The sequence below is a fragment of the Pinus tabuliformis genome, chromosome J (assembly GCF_031772625.1).
Source record: "Pinus tabuliformis cultivar Carrire ecotype Pingquan chromosome J, CPIR1, whole genome shotgun sequence".
NCBI lineage: Eukaryota > Viridiplantae > Streptophyta > Pinopsida > Pinales > Pinaceae > Pinus > Pinus tabuliformis.
Genome location: NC_142295.1, coordinates 669,425,557 through 669,432,610, shown reverse-complemented (window position 1 = coordinate 669,432,610; position 7,054 = coordinate 669,425,557). Strand labels below are relative to the sequence as shown.

At 39.6% G+C, this 7,054-nt stretch overlaps 1 pseudogene; it reads left to right on the top strand.

The window, feature by feature from the left end:
- Nucleotides 1–1,885: 1,885 nt before the first annotated feature.
- LOC149228648 (protein HCC2 pseudogene) lies at nt 1,886–2,224 on the top strand (annotated as a pseudogene).
- Nucleotides 2,225–7,054: the final 4,830 nt, after the last annotated feature.

The window sequence follows — 7,054 nt, the reverse complement described above, 5'->3', positions numbered from 1 at the left end:
AAGGGTTATGTATGAGTCCAAGAAGAGAGCTGTAATACAACATGTGCAAAAAATGCATGGCAGCACTAGGCTGAATGTGCTCTATGAAATGTTGGTAAAAAAGGGCGGTGGTTTAAGGGTGACCACCAACACTGGAACGCTTAGTGCAGTTCCCGGAACTCTTCCAAAACTGGCAAGAAACTGAAGTTTTCTGCTAGAGGAAGTGTTCTCAATCTGTGATGGTTTAAGGATGACCAACAACTCTGGAATGCTTAATGCAATTCCTGGAACTCTTCCAAATCTGGCAAGAAGCTGGTGTCTTCTGCTAGAGGAAGTGTTCTCAATCTGTGATGGTTTAAGGATGACCAACAACTCTGTGATTCCTGGAATTCTTCCAAAACTGGCAAGAAGCTGGAGTCTTCTGCTAGAGGAAGTCCCAGATTGCCAACTGAAGGCATGTTCAGGCATCTTGTCTCTGCCTACAACTCTGAAACTGGTGTGGCAGGTTGTGGCTCAGGCTCGCTTGATGTGGCTTTGAAGCTTGTAGATGACCATCATTTCCCCCTTGTCAGATACAAGGTGAGAAGATGGAGAAAACTCAACTGCAAGACTGTTCAATATTCTGGAACAAGTTCTGACATGTGTTTGGAATATCTTCTTGGCTGTTGATGCCCATTGCCAAGAAGCGATCCATCCAAGATGAATCTTTGTTCTTGCAGGACGTTTGTTTCTGAAGCATCTGTGTGAAGGATGGCTAGTTTTATGACAGTGCTTACATGGTTGAAGATCAAAACAGTGATCTTTCAAATGGCCAACTCGATCACAGTGTTGGCATTTCACGATTTGTTGTTTTTGTTGTTGTTGTTGCTGTGGAAGAGGGGCAGAATCTGGAACAGCTGAAGCTGAACTGTCATGAGAAGCAGGTGAACTGTCATCAATGAATCCAGCACTCTGAAACTGAATGGGCTTGGCATAGTCTGGAATATGAAAGGACAAGTCCTTGTCATATCCAAGACCAGTTCTGTGCTTGTTGTGGACAAGCTGTTCCCAAGGTCTGATGATGGGCTTGGGAAGTGCAGACTGAGTTTCTGCATCTGCATATACAACTGCTGCTTTATTTGAATGAACTATACCATTATTAATATGCTGTTGATGGGTGGTTGTCTCAATGTTCTGAACAGAAACAGGTTCAGAATGGTGTCTATTTTGATGTAGCTCTTCTTGCTGTAGCTGTGATTCAAGTTGTAAAAAATCAATTTTTTCATGTACATCTTGTAAACAACTATGAATATCGGTGAGAAAATCCTTGCTGATTTTGACTGTATTATCCATAGTAGAGAGTATTAGATTGTTCACTAACTCTAATATTGCACCGATTGGAGCCATTTCTAACCTCAAAATAATAAAACAATGAGGAAAAGATGGACACCAAATAAACTTATGGCAACAACTTCAAATCAGCTTGCAATAGATTCAACATACAGAGAATGGTGATATCCAGAAAACAGACTCCTCATTCAAAAAATGAATTTTCTTCAATTCACCTGAGAATTTAACTTCCAACAAAGCATGCTCCACTCTTCAGCAGGATCCAACTACATTCACAAAACGCATCATCACTAGTTCCTGCCTCTCAAGTATTTTGTTACAAGGTACAGCTGTTCAAGGACAGGCAGTCTAGCTGAATGTTTTAATAATTATAAGATTCCCAACTGTACAATTACCACCATAAATTTGAACTGAATGCTGCTCTTACTTTCAAGTTCTGACAAAAATCACTCTTAAGAAATATCTATGCCTACACTACTCCCAGTGCTCACAAACTAAATCCTGTGTACAAGAATACTCTCCAGCAAGTGTATGAAAGCCTCCTCATTGGCACGTGCAAAGAATTTATTCAAACAAGATGGTCAAAGTCATTGATATCTTAGAATTGAAGAACATGAGGATTAACCCAGTCTTTATTACCATCGATCCCTTGCGTGATACTCCTTCACAATTGCGTGCATATCTCAAAGAATTTCATGCAAAAATAATGGGGTTGACTGGACCTGTAAATGCAGTAAGGCAGGTAGCCCAATTGTACCGTGTTTATTTCAAAAAAACTGATGAAGAAGGATCGGATTACCTTATTGACTGTTCACATAATATGTACATGGAATTTGTAAGAATGTTTGGGCTGGAGTATAATGCAGAGCAATTGACTGATGCTATAGCTTATGAACTTATATTTCTAATGACATAATGCGCGTGCGCAAGGAATAATGGATTGAGTAATCAAACACATATAAGACATGGGCAGATTTCTGCTGAGTAGAATTGTGATGGTATCAGAGCCAAACGTTTCTATTCTCGTTACCCCTTCAAGGGCTTTTCCAACCTCCATTCCCACTCTTTATCCACCTCGCAAAGCCTCTTGGGATATGGACACACACCCAATCCCATCGGAGCAACGCATCGTTACAGGAACTGCTTAAGTTTACCGGTTTTGCATTTGAATAGTCATGTCTTCAAATATACAACATCATCAAATTCCAAAAAGAATGGAACTGAAACTAACCGTCACTTACTGCAGAATGGCTTGACATCAAGGCCATTGGCATTCAGGCTCGGTATTGTTCCAACAGCATTGTTGGTACTTATCAGTGCAGGCCTTCTGTTACACTACAATGATGAAAGGAGGGCTATACCAGAAAAAGAAGCGTTATGCATTCACCATGTCACCGGTTCGAACCCGGTCGGGCCCTCCAACCGCGGCATTGCTGCAATGATATGATCCAGTGGGCCGCGGATAGAACTCTGCCTCTGCATTCAAAGAACCGGCTCAGAACTTGCAAAACCTCGTCAGAGGTCCTCTGGCCTCATCCATTCAACATCTCAGCGATTCTTCTAGTTTTCTAGCTGATCCGGACGAAGCATACGACTGGTTAGTTAATATCCATGACAATATATTTGAACGTGTCGACGTTTCCATGGACAAATTCAAGAGAGGTCGGCAGGAGCATCATAGCGGTAACCTGGTAGTGTGGACGACATAGAGAATGGTTTTCAGTTGGTTTATGGAAGCAGAATAAAATGCAGAGAGCGGAAGTTGGCTCTGGGTGCTAAGGCCACGGCGGCGGAGGGGGATATTTCTGGAGGCGTGAAAGTGCTTTCATGGGATAAGAAAACCAGTGGTGGGCGTAGCCGGGTGCCGTTTCACATTCCCAGCATACCTCGGCCTCAGGACATATACAATATAATTGTGGATAACAGTAACGTGCCTTTCAAGCATCCAGGATTGCAGAAGACTGAAGACGTTGCATTAAATCCCATTTCCAAGTTTCAAAAATGATCTCGAAACCGGGAGGCGTTCAAAATGGATGCGAATGTCAGGACTGAGTCAATGTCAGGACAGAGGCGTTCAAAATGGATGCGAATGTCAGGACTGAGTCAATGTCAGGACAGAGGCGTTCAAAATGGATGCGAATATCAGGACTGAGTCAATGTCAGGACAGAGGCGTTCCAAAATGGATGCGAATATCAGGACTAAGTCAATGTCAGGACAGAGGCGTTCCAAAGGCAGCGCTGGAAAGGAATATGGCAAAGGGCCAGGACTGCTCACGATAGAGGAATGGCAGCGCTGTAACAGGTGGCTCACAGAAACAGGTGGCTCACAATGGAGCAGGGCAGGAGATCGCCCGCTCTGATACCATGTTAAACACACATGGACAGCAAACAATAGAAAGATAAATCATGTGAGTTCGTTTTTTATTAACATAAGATACACATTTATAGTACAATACATGACTCTTGGGATTCAGATCCCAAGGTCTCTTGGACTGCTTTTGTCCATTCGAATTCCACACTAACCCTTTAGGATTAGGTGTCCAACAATTACAAATGCTTTGATGAGTCTCCTAGGATAACCAAGCTAGAGATGTTTCCCACTTTAGACCTTATGTGGGATGAACAATATGATGATGCCAAACCATCCCTATAGTGTATCTCATCCTCATGATCATTTTCAAGGCATGGAAATGTTAATAATCATCACAAATTCTTGCCAAAAAATTTAATTTCATCCATGCCATGGAACTGTTGAGAGACAATGAAAACATGCATCCATGCCTCATTAATTTAATCATACAAATTGATATGTCCCAAAAAAAAGTTTCTACTCTAAAGAAACACCACTATGTTCTAAATACAGTCTATGTTTACCTAAATGTGATTAAGTTCATTAGGGTTTAGTGTTAAATAATTCTCTTCATACAAATGAATCATACTTATCAATATTGTCTATACCTACTTAAATAACTTCTTATTTAAATTTAATATAAAATGGTTCCACTTATATAAATAAATTATATATTTATTTTATAAATATAAACACTTGGTAATTGATACATGACACATTTATTTAACATATTTTAGACCAAAGAAAGTCACTCATTTCCTTTGGTTAAAAAAAAATCCTCCAACATTTCATCAAATCCGAACTTATTTTTAAGAAAATGTGACTAAATGGATAAGCTCACGCGTTTATATCTATCTTCGCTGGAATCATTAAACCTTATATATAAATGGATAAGCTCAGGCGTTTATATCTATCTTATCTGGAATCATTAAACCTTATATATATATGGAAGTCTACACCTCCCAACTAGTTTATATAGCGGTAGTCTAAAAATTATGTTTTTTGCCTTGAAAGTTATAGAAATTCTGATCATATTTTGAAAAATCCAGCAGGGATTTTTGTAAATCCAAGTAAAAGCTCTCAAAATTCATAATTTTAGGTGGCATGGAAGTTTTTGATGGCGCTGATTCCATTTCCACTATCAAAAACATGATTCAAAAACTGCATCTACAATATTTTTTAAAAATTTTTAACCCGAATTCCGAACACTATTTTTTTAACCCGAATTCCGAACACCTTTCGGTAGCAATTCCTCCCTCCTTAAACGACTCCTATTAGGGGCTGGACTAGTCAAAGCGTAACGTAAGTATATGGATCAAATCTTCGCTCCACCTCACCCACTGTAATGGTTCCTCTCATTATATGAATTACAGATTAATTTATTCTATTGCTATAAACGCATGATACTTTTTATTTAATAGTTGTGCAAGTCAGGAAACATCACGGGTTCCGGCCTCCATAATATAGAAACCTCCCACGATTCATCCATTCCAAGGATGGTATAGCTGGTAACCTTTTTCCGATGGGAGGAGCTTCTCCATGATCCCAGCCACGCTGTTGGAGCCGACCTCTGCAACGCACATACGAATTCATTAAGCCTATGCATTAGGCACTCGAATCTCCACATGCTTCCTGTTGGTGGCCCCCCGTGCGGGTAGGTAGACGAGGCTACCAAAAAAACAACGTCAGCAATGCATTGGTTTCACTCTGCCCACCCCTTTCCTATGACTACCTCGCTCAGCGCTTCATCCCTCCCTACGAGTCCCTTCCTATTGAAAATTTCGTACCTGTAATAACTTGGTGAAAAAGAAATTGGAATTCCTATCATCTCCGTCCTATTTCGATCCAGATTTTCATGCCCTGAAAATCATGAGCCCCTAACATTTAGAATTAAATTATTTCAACCGAGTTTGACTAGGGCTTTGTCACAGCGACACAAAATCGATTTAATGCATTTCGAAACTTCGTACAGTACACTGCCAAAACACAGAACCTATAGTTCAACAAGCAAAACTAAGAGGCTAGACATTACAAACCAATTCAAGAAAAAAAAATGCCATAAATATCTCATACAGGCGGGTGAAACAGAAACGTCTCATACAGGAAGGCACCTGAAATATAAATAATTTCAAATGACAGGAGAAGGATCAATCCAGTATTGGTCTGAATATTATAAGAAGAGGAATAGGCAGATTTTAAATCAATGGAGGTGTGACTTGGCTTGGCTGAAAGAATGACTGTTGGAGGAGGTGGGTGCTGGGTGTTTCTTCAAAGAAATTCAAATGTGGCCGCAACCTTCTAGAAAGTAAATTCTGGGCTTTTTATTCAAACTAATTAATCGGATCGCTGCCAATACATACAATCTTTTTAACGGAAGAACATAGCATCTCAATATATAGCATCCGTAAATTCAGCTTAAATGGTATGCACATTTGATGAGGCAAGTTTTACCGCAGATTAAAGAAAACATAATTTATACAAATATCACATTTTACTTCTGGAATTTAATATTTATTAACTAATCCATTTAATTTAGTTTGGTTTGGTTTTAATGATATTTTCAGACATAAAAGTTATGCACTTATTTTAGAATATTTTCAACCTTGAAATCCTATTTATTTGCACTTAATTATTAATTTATTTGCACTTAATTATTAATTACGGTTAGCAATGGCAGCTGAGATGATGTGACACTCCTCCTGTAGCGAGTCCATCCAGAAGCGCCGCCATAAGAGAACACGGTGTCCTAGGGCTTTTATTTTCTCTGACAGCGTATTTATTGGGATCTTACGAAGCCTCTATTTTATTGTTTTCAGAAGCACTGGTTTCGATGTTTCCCTTTGTCCAATTGAGGAAGGAATTGTAATTGTTGTAATTTAACATGAATCGGCAACCTTTTTACATTATTTATTTCTAACCAATTTAAGACCATAGACAGACGGCAATAATTTTTCGGTTAAAGCCATAAACACTATAGCCCTCCCCTTGGGTCAATCCTAAATTCCGGAATTCCGTCAAAATCGACGTCCAAACTAGCCACTACCGCTGCTTTCCTATGGGGATCCGCCAGGACAGGGTAAACGAAAGCTCATCAATTATACTAATTATCTCTTCTTTACGCACGCAGTGATTTCAACTTATAACAATTTATAACCATTTCCATTCAAAATCTACGGTACTGGCTAAAAATGCCTCCAAGCCAGAAGTATTTGAAATAGATTCATCCCTTGTGTCCTCCTGCCGAGTGAAAATCACGGAAATTACTATACCAGAACCTGTTATTGGGGATTCAACCAACTATATGTGGAAAAGGCATGGCAGGGGCACACATACCATGATTGTGTCGTCTAGAGGAATTGAAGTCAAAATCGCTGCCCCTTCTTTCTTATGGGGAAC